We start from the raw sequence: 15,033 nt of genomic DNA, 5'->3' as shown, positions 1-15,033 counted from the left end.
CACCTGTTTTTCTGAACTTATATTTTATATGTACTGTTTTTTTTTTTTGCTGGAGCACAACAGATCTCTGGTGCATTTTCTACATTTCTACTGTGTGTGTGTGCTCTTTACATGTCCAAATCCTTTGCTTTCTCTGCTTTTTGAACAATTAAGAACTATTTCAAATCATATACAATCATGCACATCACCAACTACCCACAGACGTAACGCAAAAATACATAACACATTATAGATTGTCATAAATCCATGCTTTCATTCTATAGCAGTAATACCTACATATTATGTAATATATATTATTCAAAGTAAGGTTTTCTTTCCTACATTACAACAGCATTTCCACAAATGCCATATCTCATTCTAACTAGATATATATATATATATAATAAACAATATTATACAATATTATACAATAAAACAATATTTAAGAAATGCTGTTGAAATATAGGTTTTGCTTTACCTTTACATCACATCAAAAAGCAAAAGGCACTGGTTATGGTACACCTAGTACACTAGGGTGGGGTTCAATTCCCTGCAGTGTCCTGCTAATAGATTGATGATGTGAGATCCACACAAAATCCTAAATCTACACAGCTTGTCATGACAACTCCATGTTAACACATCTATGTAGAATGTATGTCTGGTCTGCTTTCTAGTGAACTACATGAAAAATACACATAACTACATGAAAAATACACATTTCCTATTCCCAATAGTTGGCGCTATTTGTGTATCATGATATCAGTACATCAATCTGTTCTGAATCACTTGATCAACATGACTGTAAACTTTGATCCACATTGGATGAAGTATGTGGGAGATACAGGCTCAAATAAATCAATTTCCTGTGTGTTGGCAAACGGTCAAATTCGTGGTGGCGCCATGGCCAAACCATATAACCCAGACCAAAGCTTTTCACAACTTTTAGTCATGAAGGCCTTAAGAGCAAACAGAGCAAATTTCAGCATGATCAGACCATTCTCCTAGGATGAGTTTGTTAAAATATAAGCTGTGCGAAATGCAGAATGGCATCATTTTCCCAAAATGGCGGACTTCCTGTACATTGTAGAACTTTCCTCGAAGAGAAAAGTTTTCATTTTATGGATGTGATTGGTAGAAAAACCAATAGTAGAAAAATAAAAGGGGAGGAGTAGTATAGTAAGGCTTCAAAATTGGCCAAAAAAAGTCATACTTTAGTATGGCCTCAAAATGTCATAAAAAACGTCATAGTATAGTAAGGCTTCAAAATTGGCCAAAAAAAGTCACACTTTAGTATGGCCTCAAAATGTCATAAAAAACGTCAAAGTATAGTAAGGCTTCAAAATCGGCCAAAAAAAGTCATACTTTAGAACGGCCTCAAAATGTCATTAAAAACGTCATAGTATAGTAAGGCGTTTTTTTCGGACAAAAAAAGTCAAAATTTTTTTCGACCTCAAAATGTCATAAAAAACGTCATAGTATAGTAAGGCGTTTTTTTCGGCCAAAAAAAGTCAACATTTTTTTCGACCTCAAAATGTCATAAAAAACGTCATAGTATAGTAAGGCGTCAAAATCCGCCAAAAAAAGTCAAAATTTTTTTCGACCTCAAAATGTCATAAAAAACGTCATAGTATAGTAAGGCGTTTTTTTCGGCCAAAAAAAGTCAACATTTTTTTCGACCTCAAAATGTCATAAAAAACGTCATAGTATAGTAAGGCGTTTTTTCGGCCAAAAAAAGTCAAAAATTTTTTTGACCTCAAAATGTCATAAAAAACGTCATAGTATAGTAAGGCGTTTTTTTCGGCCAAAAAAAGTCAAAATTTTTTTCGACCTCAAAATGTCATAAAAAACGTCATAGTATAGTAAGGCGTCAAAATCCGCCAAAAAAAGTCAAAAATTTTTTCGACCTCAAAATGTCATAAAAAACGTCATAGTATAGTAAGGCGTTTTTTTCGGCCAAAAAAAGTCAACATTTTTTTCGACCTCAAAATGTCATAAAAAACGTCATAGTATAGTAAGGCGTTTTTTTCGGCCAAAAAAAGTCAACATTTTTTTCGACCTCAAAATGTCATAAAAAACGTCATAGTATAGTAAGGCGTCAAAATCCGCCAAAAAAAGTCAAAATTTTTTTCGACCTCAAAATGTCATAAAAAACGTCATAGTATAGTAAGGCGTCAAAATCCGCCAAAAAAAGGCAAACATTTTTTCGACCTCAAAATGTCATAAAAAACGTCATAGTATAGTAAGGCGTTTTTTTCGGCCAAAAAAAGTCAAAATTTTTTTCGACCTCAAAATGTCATAAAAAACGTCATAGTATAGTAAGGCGTTTTTTTCGGCCAAAAAAAGTCAACATTTTTTTCGACCTCAAAATGTCATAAAAAACGTCATAGTATAGTAAGGCGTTTTTTTCGGCCAAAAAAAGTCAAAAATTTTTTCGACCTCAAAATGTCATAAAAAACGTCATAGTATAGTAAGGCGTTTTTTTCGGCCAAAAAAAGTCAAAATTTTTTTCGACCTCAAAATGTCATAAAAAACGTCATAGTATAGTAAGGCGTTTTTTTCGGCCAAAAAAAGTCAACATTTTTTTCGACCTCAAAATGTCATAAAAAACGTCATAGTATAGTAAGGCGTCAAAATCCGCCAAAAAAAGTCAAAATTTTTTTCGACCTCAAAATGTCATAAAAAACGTCATAGTATAGTAAGGCGTCAAAATCCGCCAAAAAAAGGCAAACATTTTTTCGACCTCAAAATGTCATAAAAAACGTCATAGTATAGTAAGGCGTTTTTTTCGGCCAAAAAAAGTCAAAATTTTTTTCGACCTCAAAATGTCATAAAAAACGTCATAGTATAGTAAGGCGTTTTTTTCGGCCAAAAAAAGTCAACATTTTTTTCGACCTCAAAATGTCATAAAAAACGTCATAGTATAGTAAGGCGTTTTTTTCGGCCAAAAAAAGTCAAAAATTTTTTCGACCTCAAAATGTCATAAAAAACGTCATAGTATAGTAAGGCGTTTTTTTCGGCCAAAAAAAGTCAAAATTTTTTTCGACCTCAAAATGTCATAAAAAACGTCATAGTATAGTAAGGCGTTTTTTTCGGCCAAAAAAAGTCAAAATTTTTTTCGACCTCAAAATGTCATAAAAAACGTCATAGTATAGTAAGGCGTTTTTTTCGGCCAAAAAAAGTCAACATTTTTTTCGACCTCAAAATGTCATAAAAAACGTCATAGTATAGTAAGGCGTCAAAATACGCCAAAAAAAGGCAAAAATTTTTTCGACCTCAAAATGTCATAAAAAACGTCATAGTATAGTAAGGCGTTTTTTTCGGCCAAAAAAAGTCAAAATTTTTTTCGACCTCAAAATGTCATAAAAAACGTCATAGTATAGTAAGGCCTCAAAATCGGCCAAAAAAAGTCAAAATTTTTTTCGACCTCAAAATGTCATAAAAAACGTCATAGTATAGTAAGGCGTTTTTTTCGGGCAAAAAAAGTCAAAATTTTTTTCCACCTCAAAATGTCATAAAAAACGTCATAGTATAGTAAGGCGTCAAAATCTGCCAAAAAAAGTCAAAAATTTTTTCGACCTCAAAATGTCATAAAAAACGTCATAGTATAGTAAGGCGTTTTTTTCGGCCAAAAAAAGTCAAAATTTTTTTCGACCTCAAAATGTCATAAAAAACGTCATAGTATAGTAAGGCGTTTTTTTCGGCCAAAAAAAGTCAAAATTTTTTTCGACCTCAAAATGTCATAAAAAACGTCATAGTATAGTAAGGCCTCAAAATCGGCCAAAAAAAGTCAAAATTTTTTTCGACCTCAAAATGTCATAAAAAACGTCATAGTATAGTAAGGCGTTTTTTTCGGGCAAAAAAAGTCAAAATTTTTTTCCACCTCAAAATGTCATAAAAAACGTCATAGTATAGTAAGGCGTCAAAATCCGCCAAAAAAAGTCAAAATTTTTTTCGACCTCAAAATGTCATAAAAAACGTCATAGTATAGTAAGGCGTTTTTTCGGCCAAAAAAAGTCAAAAAATTTTTTCACCTCAAAATGTCATAAAAAACGTCATAGTATAGTAAGGCGTTTTTTTCGGCCAAAAAAAGTCAAAATTTTTTTCGACCTCAAAATGTCATAAAAAACGTCATAGTATAGTAAGGCGTCAAAATCCGCCAAAAAAAGGCAAACATTTTTTCGACCTCAAAATGTCATAAAAAACGTCATAGTATAGTAAGGCGTTTTTTTCGGCCAAAAAAAGTCAAAATTTTTTTCGACCTCAAAATGTCATAAAAAACGTCATAGTATAGTAAGGCGTTTTTTTCGGCCAAAAAAAGTCAACATTTTTTTCGACCTCAAAATGTCATTAAAAACGTCATAGTATAGTAAGGCGTCAAAATCCGCCAAAAAAAGTCAAAAATTTTTTCGACCTCAAAATGTCATAAAAAACGTCATAGTATAGTAAGGCGTTTTTTTCGGCCAAAAAAAGTCAAAATTTTTTTCGACCTCAAAATGTCATAAAAAACGTCATAGTATAGTAAGGCCTCAAAATCGGCCAAAAAAAGTCAAAATTTTTTTCGACCTCAAAATGTCATAAAAAACGTCATAGTATAGTAAGGCGTTTTTTTCGGGCAAAAAAAGTCAAAATTTTTTTCCACCTCAAAATGTCATAAAAAACGTCATAGTATAGTAAGGCGTCAAAATCCGCCAAAAAAAGTCAAAATTTTTTTCGACCTCAAAATGTCATAAAAAACGTCATAGTATAGTAAGGCGTTTTTTCGGCCAAAAAAAGTCAAAAAATTTTTTCACCTCAAAATGTCATAAAAAACGTCATAGTATAGTAAGGCGTTTTTTTCGGCCAAAAAAAGTCAAAATTTTTTTCGACCTCAAAATGTCATAAAAAACGTCATAGTATAGTAAGGCGTCAAAATCCGCCAAAAAAAGGCAAACATTTTTTCGACCTCAAAATGTCATAAAAAACGTCATAGTATAGTAAGGCGTTTTTTTCGGCCAAAAAAAGTCAAAATTTTTTTCGACCTCAAAATGTCATAAAAAATGTCATAGTATAGTAAGGCGTTTTTTTCGGCCAAAAAAAGTCAACATTTTTTTCGACCTCAAAATGTCATTAAAAACGTCATAGTATAGTAAGGCGTCAAAATCCGCCAAAAAAAGTCAAAAATTTTTTCGACCTCAAAATGTCATAAAAAACGTCATAGTATAGTAAGGCGTTTTTTTCGGCCAAAAAAAGTCAACATTTTTTTCGACCTCAAAATGTCATAAAAAACGTCATAGTATAGTAAGGCGTCAAAATCCGCCAAAAAAAGTCAAAATTTTTTTCGACCTCAAAATGTCATAAAAAACGTCATAGTATAGTAAGGTGTTTTTTTCGGCCAAAAAAAGTCAACATTTTTTTCGACCTCAAAATGTCATAAAAAACGTCATAGTATAGTAAGGCGTTTTTTCGGCCAAAAAAAGTCAAAAATTTTTTTGACCTCAAAATGTCATAAAAAACGTCATAGTATAGTAAGGCGTTTTTTTCGGCCAAAAAAAGTCAAAATTTTTTTCGACCTCAAAATGTCATAAAAAACGTCATAGTATAGTAAGGCCTCAAAATCCGCCAAAAAAAGTCAAAAATTTTTTCGACCTCAAAATGTCATAAAAAACGTCATAGTATAGTAAGGCGTTTTTTTCGGCCAAAAAAAGTCAAAATTTTTTTCGACCTCAAAATGTCATAAAAAACGTCATAGTATAGTAAGGCGTTTTTTTCGGCCAAAAAAAGTCAACATTTTTTTCGACCTCAAAATGTCATAAAAAACGTCATAGTATAGTAAGGCGTCAAAATCCGCCAAAAAAAGTCAAAATTTTTTTCGACCTCAAAATGTCATAAAAAACGTCATAGTATAGTAAGGCGTTTTTTTCGGCCAAAAAAAGTCAACATTTTTTTCAACCTCAAAATGTCATAAAAAACGTCATAGTATAGTAAGGCGTCAAAATCCGCCAAAAAAAGTCAAAAATTTTTTCAACCTCAAAATGTGATAAAAAACGTCATAGTATAGTAAGGCGTTTTTTTCGGCCAAAAAAAGTCAACATTTTTTTCGACCTCAAAATGTCATTAAAAACGTCATAGTATAGTAAGGCGTCAAAATCCGCCAAAAAAAGTCAAAAATTTTTTCGACCTCAAAATGTCATAAAAAACGTCATAGTATAGTAAGGCGTTTTTTTCGGCCAAAAAAAGTCAACATTTTTTTCGACCTCAAAATGTCATAAAAAACGTCATAGTATAGTAAGGCGTCAAAATCCGCCAAAAAAAGGCAAACATTTTTTCGACCTCAAAATGTCATAAAAAACGTCATAGTATAGTAAGGCGTTTTTTTCGGCCAAAAAAAGTCAAAATTTTTTTCGACCTCAAAATGTCATAAAAAACGTCATAGTATAGTAAGGCGTTTTTTTCGGCCAAAAAAAGTCAACATTTTTTTCGACCTCAAAATGTCATTAAAAACGTCATAGTATAGTAAGGCGTCAAAATCCGCCAAAAAAAGTCAAAAATTTTTTCGACCTCAAAATGTCATAAAAAACGTCATAGTATAGTAAGGCGTTTTTTTCGGCCAAAAAAAGTCAACATTTTTTTCGACCTCAAAATGTCATAAAAAACGTCATAGTATAGTAAGGCGTTTTTTTCGGCCAAAAAAAGTCAAAAATTTTTTCGACCTCAAAATGTCATAAAAAACGTCATAGTATAGTAAGGCGTCAAAATCCGCCAAAAAAAGTCAAAAATTTTTTCAACCTCAAAATGTGATAAAAAACGTCATAGTATAGTAAGGCGTTTTTTTCGGCCAAAAAAAGTCAACATTTTTTTCGACCTCAAAATGTCATTAAAAACGTCATAGTATAGTAAGGCGTCAAAATCCGCCAAAAAAAGTCAAAATTTTTTTCGACCTCAAAATGTCATAAAAAACGTCATAGTATAGTAAGGCCTCAAAATCCGCCAAAAAAAGTCAAAAATTTTTTCGACCTCAAAATGTCATAAAAAACGTCATAGTATAGTAAGGCGTTTTTTTCGGCCAAAAAAAGTCAAAATTTTTTTCGACCTCAAAATGTCATAAAAAACGTCATAGTATAGTAAGGCGTTTTTTTCGGCCAAAAAAAGTCAACATTTTTTTCGACCTCAAAATGTCATAAAAAACGTCATAGTATAGTAAGGCGTCAAAATCCGCCAAAAAAAGTCAAAATTTTTTTCGACCTCAAAATGTCATAAAAAACGTCATAGTATAGTAAGGCGTTTTTTTCGGCCAAAAAAAGTCAACATTTTTTTCAACCTCAAAATGTCATAAAAAACGTCATAGTATAGTAAGGCGTCAAAATCCGCCAAAAAAAGTCAAAAATTTTTTCAACCTCAAAATGTGATAAAAAACGTCATAGTATAGTAAGGCGTTTTTTTCGGCCAAAAAAAGTCAAAATTTTTTTCGACCTCAAAATGTCATAAAAAACGTCATAGTATAGTAAGGCGTTTTTTTCGGCCAAAAAAAGTCAACATTTTTTTCGACCTCAAAATGTCATAAAAAACGTCATAGTATAGTAAGGCGTCAAAATCTGCCAAAAAAAGTCAAAAATTTTTTCGACCTCAAAATGTCATAAAAAACGTCATAGTATAGTAAGGCGTTTTTTTCGGCCAAAAAAAGTCAAAATTTTTTTCGACCTCAAAATGTCATAAAAAACGTCATAGTATAGTAAGGCGTTTTTTTCGGCCAAAAAAAGTCAAAATTTTTTTCGACCTCAAAATGTCATAAAAAACGTCATAGTATAGTAAGGCCTCAAAATCGGCCAAAAAAAGTCAAAATTTTTTTCGACCTCAAAATGTCATAAAAAACGTCATAGTATAGTAAGGCGTTTTTTTCGGGCAAAAAAAGTCAAAATTTTTTTCCACCTCAAAATGTCATAAAAAACGTCATAGTATAGTAAGGCGTCAAAATCCGCCAAAAAAAGTCAAAATTTTTTTCGACCTCAAAATGTCATAAAAAACGTCATAGTATAGTAAGGCGTTTTTTCGGCCAAAAAAAGTCAAAAAATTTTTTCACCTCAAAATGTCATAAAAAACGTCATAGTATAGTAAGGCGTTTTTTTCGGCCAAAAAAAGTCAAAATTTTTTTCGACCTCAAAATGTCATAAAAAACGTCATAGTATAGTAAGGCGTCAAAATCCGCCAAAAAAAGGCAAACATTTTTTCGACCTCAAAATGTCATAAAAAACGTCATAGTATAGTAAGGCGTTTTTTTCGGCCAAAAAAAGTCAAAATTTTTTTCGACCTCAAAATGTCATAAAAAACGTCATAGTATAGTAAGGCGTTTTTTTCGGCCAAAAAAAGTCAACATTTTTTTCGACCTCAAAATGTCATAAAAAACGTCATAGTATAGTAAGGCGTTTTTTCGGCCAAAAAAAGTCAAAAATTTTTTCGACCTCAAAATGTCATAAAAAACGTCATAGTATAGTAAGGCGTTTTTTTCGGACAAAAAAAGTCAACATTTTTTTCGACCTCAAAATGTCATAAAAAACGTCATAGTATAGTAAGACGCTTTTTTCGGCCAAAAAAAGTCAACATTTTTTTCGACCTCAAAATGTCATAAAAAACGTCATAGTATAGTAAGGCGTTTTTTTCGGCCAAAAAAAGTCAACATTTTTTTCGACCTCAAAATGTCATAAAAAACGTCATAGTATAGTAAGGCGTCAAAATCCGCCAAAAAAAGTCAAAAATTTTTTCGACCTCAAAATGTCATAAAAAACGTCATAGTATAGTAAGGCGTTTTTTTCGGCCAAAAAAAGTCAACATTTTTTTCGACCTCAAAATGTCATAAAAAACGTCATAGTATAGTAAGGCGTTTTTTTCGGCCAAAAAAAGTCAACATTTTTTTCGACCTCAAAATGTCATAAAAAACGTCATAGTATAGTAAGGCGTCAAAATCCGCCAAAAAAAGTCAAAATTTTTTTCGACCTCAAAATGTCATAAAAAACGTCATAGTATAGTAAGGCGTTTTTTTCGGCCAAAAAAAGTCAACATTTTTTTCAACCTCAAAATGTCATAAAAAACGTCATAGTATAGTAAGGCGTCAAAATCCGCCAAAAAAAGTCAAAAATTTTTTCAACCTCAAAATGTGATAAAAAACGTCATAGTATAGTAAGGCGTTTTTTTCGGCCAAAAAAAGTCAAAATTTTTTTCGACCTCAAAATGTCATAAAAAACGTCATAGTATAGTAAGGCGTTTTTTTCGGCCAAAAAAAGTCAACATTTTTTTCGACCTCAAAATGTCATAAAAAACGTCATAGTATAGTAAGGCGTCAAAATCTGCCAAAAAAAGTCAAAAATTTTTTCGACCTCAAAATGTCATAAAAAACGTCATAGTATAGTAAGGCGTTTTTTTCGGCCAAAAAAAGTCAAAATTTTTTTCGACCTCAAAATGTCATAAAAAACGTCATAGTATAGTAAGGCGTTTTTTTCGGCCAAAAAAAGTCAAAATTTTTTTCGACCTCAAAATGTCATAAAAAACGTCATAGTATAGTAAGGCCTCAAAATCGGCCAAAAAAAGTCAAAATTTTTTTCGACCTCAAAATGTCATAAAAAACGTCATAGTATAGTAAGGCGTTTTTTTCGGCCAAAAAAAGTCAAAATTTTTTTCGACCTCAAAATGTCATAAAAAACGTCATAGTATAGTAAGGCCTCAAAATCGGCCAAAAAAAGTCAAAATTTTTTTCGACCTCAAAATGTCATAAAAAACGTCATAGTATAGTAAGGCCTCAAAATCGGCCAAAAAAAGTCAAAAATTTTTTCGACCTCAAAATGTCATAAAAAACGTCATAGTATAGTAAGGCGTTTTTTTCGGGCAAAAAAAGTCAAAATTTTTTTCCACCTCAAAATGTCATAAAAAACGTCATAGTATAGTAAGGCGTCAAAATCCGCCAAAAAAAGTCAAAATTTTTTTCGACCTCAAAATGTCATAAAAAACGTCATAGTATAGTAAGGCGTTTTTTCGGCCAAAAAAAGTCAAAAAATTTTTTCACCTCAAAATGTCATAAAAAACGTCATAGTATAGTAAGGCGTTTTTTTCGGCCAAAAAAAGTCAAAATTTTTTTCGACCTCAAAATGTCATAAAAAACGTCATAGTATAGTAAGGCCTCAAAATCGGCCAAAAAAAGTCAAAATTTTTTTCGACCTCAAAATGTCATAAAAAACGTCATAGTATAGTAAGGCGTTTTTTTCGGCCAAAAAAAGTCAAAATTTTTTTCGACCTCAAAATGTCATAAAAAACGTCATAGTATAGTAAGGCCTCAAAATCGGCCAAAAAAAGTCAAAATTTTTTTCGACCTCAAAATGTCATAAAAAACGTCATAGTATAGTAAGGCGTTTTTTTCGGGCAAAAAAAGTCAAAATTTTTTTCGACCTCAAAATGTCATAAAAAACGTCATAGTATAGTAAGGCGTCAAAATCCGCCAAAAAAAGTCAAAATTTTTTTCGACCTCAAAATGTCATAAAAAACGTCATAGTATAGTAAGGCGTTTTTTCGGCCAAAAAAAGTCAAAAAATTTTTTCACCTCAAAATGTCATAAAAAACGTCATAGTATAGTAAGGCGTTTTTTTCGGCCAAAAAAAGTCAAAATTTTTTTCGACCTCAAAATGTCATAAAAAACGTCATAGTATAGTAAGGCGTCAAAATCCGCCAAAAAAAGGCAAACATTTTTTCGACCTCAAAATGTCATAAAAAACGTCATAGTATAGTAAGGCGTTTTTTTCGGCCAAAAAAAGTCAAAATTTTTTTCGACCTCAAAATGTCATAAAAAACGTCATAGTATAGTAAGGCGTTTTTTTCGGCCAAAAAAAGTCAACATTTTTTTCGACCTCAAAATGTCATTAAAAACGTCATAGTATAGTAAGGCGTCAAAATCCGCCAAAAAAAGTCAAAAATTTTTTCGACCTCAAAATGTCATAAAAAACGTCATAGTATAGTAAGGCGTTTTTTTCGGCCAAAAAAAGTCAAAATTTTTTTCGACCTCAAAATGTCATAAAAAACGTCATAGTATAGTAAGGCCTCAAAATCGGCCAAAAAAAGTCAAAATTTTTTTCGACCTCAAAATGTCATAAAAAACGTCATAGTATAGTAAGGCGTTTTTTTCGGGCAAAAAAAGTCAAAATTTTTTTCCACCTCAAAATGTCATAAAAAACGTCATAGTATAGTAAGGCGTCAAAATCCGCCAAAAAAAGTCAAAATTTTTTTCGACCTCAAAATGTCATAAAAAACGTCATAGTATAGTAAGGCGTTTTTTCGGCCAAAAAAAGTCAAAAAATTTTTTCACCTCAAAATGTCATAAAAAACGTCATAGTATAGTAAGGCGTTTTTTTCGGCCAAAAAAAGTCAAAATTTTTTTCGACCTCAAAATGTCATAAAAAACGTCATAGTATAGTAAGGCGTCAAAATCCGCCAAAAAAAGGCAAACATTTTTTCGACCTCAAAATGTCATAAAAAACGTCATAGTATAGTAAGGCGTTTTTTTCGGCCAAAAAAAGTCAAAATTTTTTTCGACCTCAAAATGTCATAAAAAATGTCATAGTATAGTAAGGCGTTTTTTTCGGCCAAAAAAAGTCAACATTTTTTTCGACCTCAAAATGTCATTAAAAACGTCATAGTATAGTAAGGCGTCAAAATCCGCCAAAAAAAGTCAAAAATTTTTTCGACCTCAAAATGTCATAAAAAACGTCATAGTATAGTAAGGCGTTTTTTTCGGCCAAAAAAAGTCAAAAATTTTTTCGACCTCAAAATGTCATAAAAAACGTCATAGTATAGTAAGGCGTTTTTTTCGGCCAAAAGAAGTCAAAATTTTTTTCGACCTCAAAATGTCATAAAAAACGTCATAGTATAGTAAGGCGTTTTTTTCGGCCAAAAAAAGTCAAAATTTTTTTCGACCTCAAAATGTCATAAAAAACGTCATAGTATAGTAAGGCGTTTTTTTCGGCCAAAAAAAGTCAAAATTTTTTTCGACCTCAAAATGTCATAAAAAACGTCATAGTATAGTAAGGCGTCAAAATCCGCCAAAAAAAGGCAAACATTTTTTCGACCTCAAAATGTCATAAAAAACGTCAAAGTATAGTAAGGCGTTTTTTTCGGCCAAAAAAAGTCAACATTTTTTTCGACCTCAAAATGTCATAAAAAACGTCATAGTATAGTAAGGCGTCAAAATCCGCCAAAAAAAGTCAAAATTTTTTTCGACCTCAAAATGTCATAAAAAACGTCATAGTATAGTAAGGCGTTTTTTTCGGCCAAAAAAAGTCAACATTTTTTTCGACCTCAAAATGTCATAAAAAACGTCATAGTATAGTAAGGCGTTTTTTCGGCCAAAAAAAGTCAAAAATTTTTTTGACCTCAAAATGTCATAAAAAACGTCATAGTATAGTAAGGCGTTTTTTTCGGCCAAAAAAAGTCAAAATTTTTTTCGACCTCAAAATGTCATAAAAAACGTCATAGTATAGTAAGGCCTCAAAATCCGCCAAAAAAAGTCAAAAATTTTTTCGACCTCAAAATGTCATAAAAAACGTCATAGTATAGTAAGGCGTTTTTTTCGGCCAAAAAAAGTCAAAATTTTTTTCGACCTCAAAATGTCATAAAAAACGTCATAGTATAGTAAGGCGTTTTTTTCGGCCAAAAAAAGTCAACATTTTTTTCGACCTCAAAATGTCATAAAAAACGTCATAGTATAGTAAGGCGTCAAAATCCGCCAAAAAAAGTCAAAATTTTTTTCGACCTCAAAATGTCATAAAAAACGTCATAGTATAGTAAGGCGTTTTTTTCGGCCAAAAAAAGTCAACATTTTTTTCGACCTCAAAATGTCATAAAAAACGTCATAGTATAGTAAGGCGTCAAAATCCGCCAAAAAAAGTCAAAAATTTTTTCAACCTCAAAATGTGATAAAAAACGTCATAGTATAGTAAGGCGTTTTTTTCGGCCAAAAAAAGTCAAAATTTTTTTCGACCTCAAAATGTCATAAAAAACGTCATAGTATAGTAAGGCGTTTTTTTCGGCCAAAAAAAGTCAACATTTTTTTCGACCTCAAAATGTCATAAAAAACGTCATAGTATAGTAAGGCGTCAAAATCTGCCAAAAAAAGTCAAAAATTTTTTCGACCTCAAAATGTCATAAAAAACGTCATAGTATAGTAAGGCGTTTTTTTCGGCCAAAAAAAGTCAAAATTTTTTTCGACCTCAAAATGTCATAAAAAACGTCATAGTATAGTAAGGCGTTTTTTTCGGCCAAAAAAAGTCAAAATTTTTTTCGACCTCAAAATGTCATAAAAAACGTCATAGTATAGTAAGGCCTCAAAATCGGCCAAAAAAAGTCAAAATTTTTTTCGACCTCAAAATGTCATAAAAAACGTCATAGTATAGTAAGGCGTTTTTTTTGGGCAAAAAAAGTCAAAATTTTTTTCCACCTCAAAATGTCATAAAAAACGTCATAGTATAGTAAGGCGTTTTTTTCGGCCAAAAAAAGTCAAAATTTTTTTCGACCTCAAAATGTCATAAAAAACGTCATAGTATAGTAAGGCGTTTTTTCGGCCAAAAAAAGTCAAAAAATTTTTTCACCTCAAAATGTCATAAAAAACGTCATAGTATAGTAAGGCGTTTTTTTCGGCCAAAAAAAGTCAAAATTTTTTTCGACCTCAAAATGTCATAAAAAACGTCATAGTATAGTAAGGCGTCAAAATCCGCCAAAAAAAGGCAAACATTTTTTCGACCTCAAAATGTCATAAAAAACGTCATAGTATAGTAAGGCGTTTTTTTCGGCCAAAAAAAGTCAAAATTTTTTTCGACCTCAAAATGTCATAAAAAACGTCATAGTATAGTAAGGCGTTTTTTTCGGCCAAAAAAAGTCAACATTTTTTTCGACCTCAAAATGTCATTAAAAACGTCATAGTATAGTAAGGCGTCAAAATCCGCCAAAAAAAGTCAAAAATTTTTTCGACCTCAAAATGTCATAAAAAACGTCATAGTATAGTAAGGCGTTTTTTTCGGCCAAAAAAAGTCAACATTTTTTTCGACCTCAAAATGTCATAAAAAACGTCATAGTATAGTAAGGCGTTTTTTTCGGCCAAAAAAAGTCAAAATTTTTTTCGACCTCAAAATGTCATAAAAAACGTCATAGTATAGTAAGGCGTCAAAATCCGCCAAAAAAAGGCAAACATTTTTTCGACCTCAAAATGTCATAAAAAACGTCATAGTATAGTAAGGCGTTTTTTTCGGCCAAAAAAAGTCAAAATTTTTTTCGACCTCAAAATGTCATAAAAAACGTCATAGTATAGTAAGGCGTTTTTTTCGGCCAAAAAAAGTCAACATTTTTTTCGACCTCAAAATGTCATTAAAAACGTCATAGTATAGTAAGGCGTCAAAATCCGCCAAAAAAAGTCAAAAATTTTTTCGACCTCAAAATGTCATAAAAAACGTCATAGTATAGTAAGGCGTTTTTTTCGGCCAAAAAAAGTCAACATTTTTTTCGACCTCAAAATGTCATAAAAAACGTCATAGTATAGTAAGGCGTTTTTTTCGGCCAAAAAAAGTCAAAATTTTTTTCGACCTCAAAATGTCATAAAAAACGTCATAGTATAGTAAGGCGTCAAAATCCGCCAAAAAAAGGCAAACATTTTTTCGACCTCAAAATGTCATAAAAAACGTCATAGTATAGTAAGGCGTTTTTTTCGGCCAAAAAAAGTCAAAATTTTTTTCGACCTCAAAATGTCATAAAAAACGTCATAGTATAGTAAGGCGTTTTTTTCGGCCAAAAAAAGTCAACATTTTTTTCGACCTCAAAATGTCATAAAAAACGTCATAGTATAGTAAGGCGTTTTTTCGGCCAAAAAAAGTCAAAAATTTTTTTGACCTCAAAATGTCATAAAAAACGTCATAGTATAGTAAGGCGTTTTTTTCGGACAAAAAAAGTCAAAATTTTTTTCGACCTCAAAATGTCATAAAAAACGTCATAGTATAGTAAGGCGTCAAAATCCGCCAAAAAAAGTCAAAAATTTTTTCGACCTCAAAATGTCAT

The sequence above is a fragment of the Toxotes jaculatrix genome, chromosome 9, assembly GCF_017976425.1.
Source record: "Toxotes jaculatrix isolate fToxJac2 chromosome 9, fToxJac2.pri, whole genome shotgun sequence".
Classification (NCBI taxonomy): domain Eukaryota; kingdom Metazoa; phylum Chordata; class Actinopteri; family Toxotidae; genus Toxotes; species Toxotes jaculatrix.
This window is presented reverse-complemented; position numbering follows the sequence as displayed.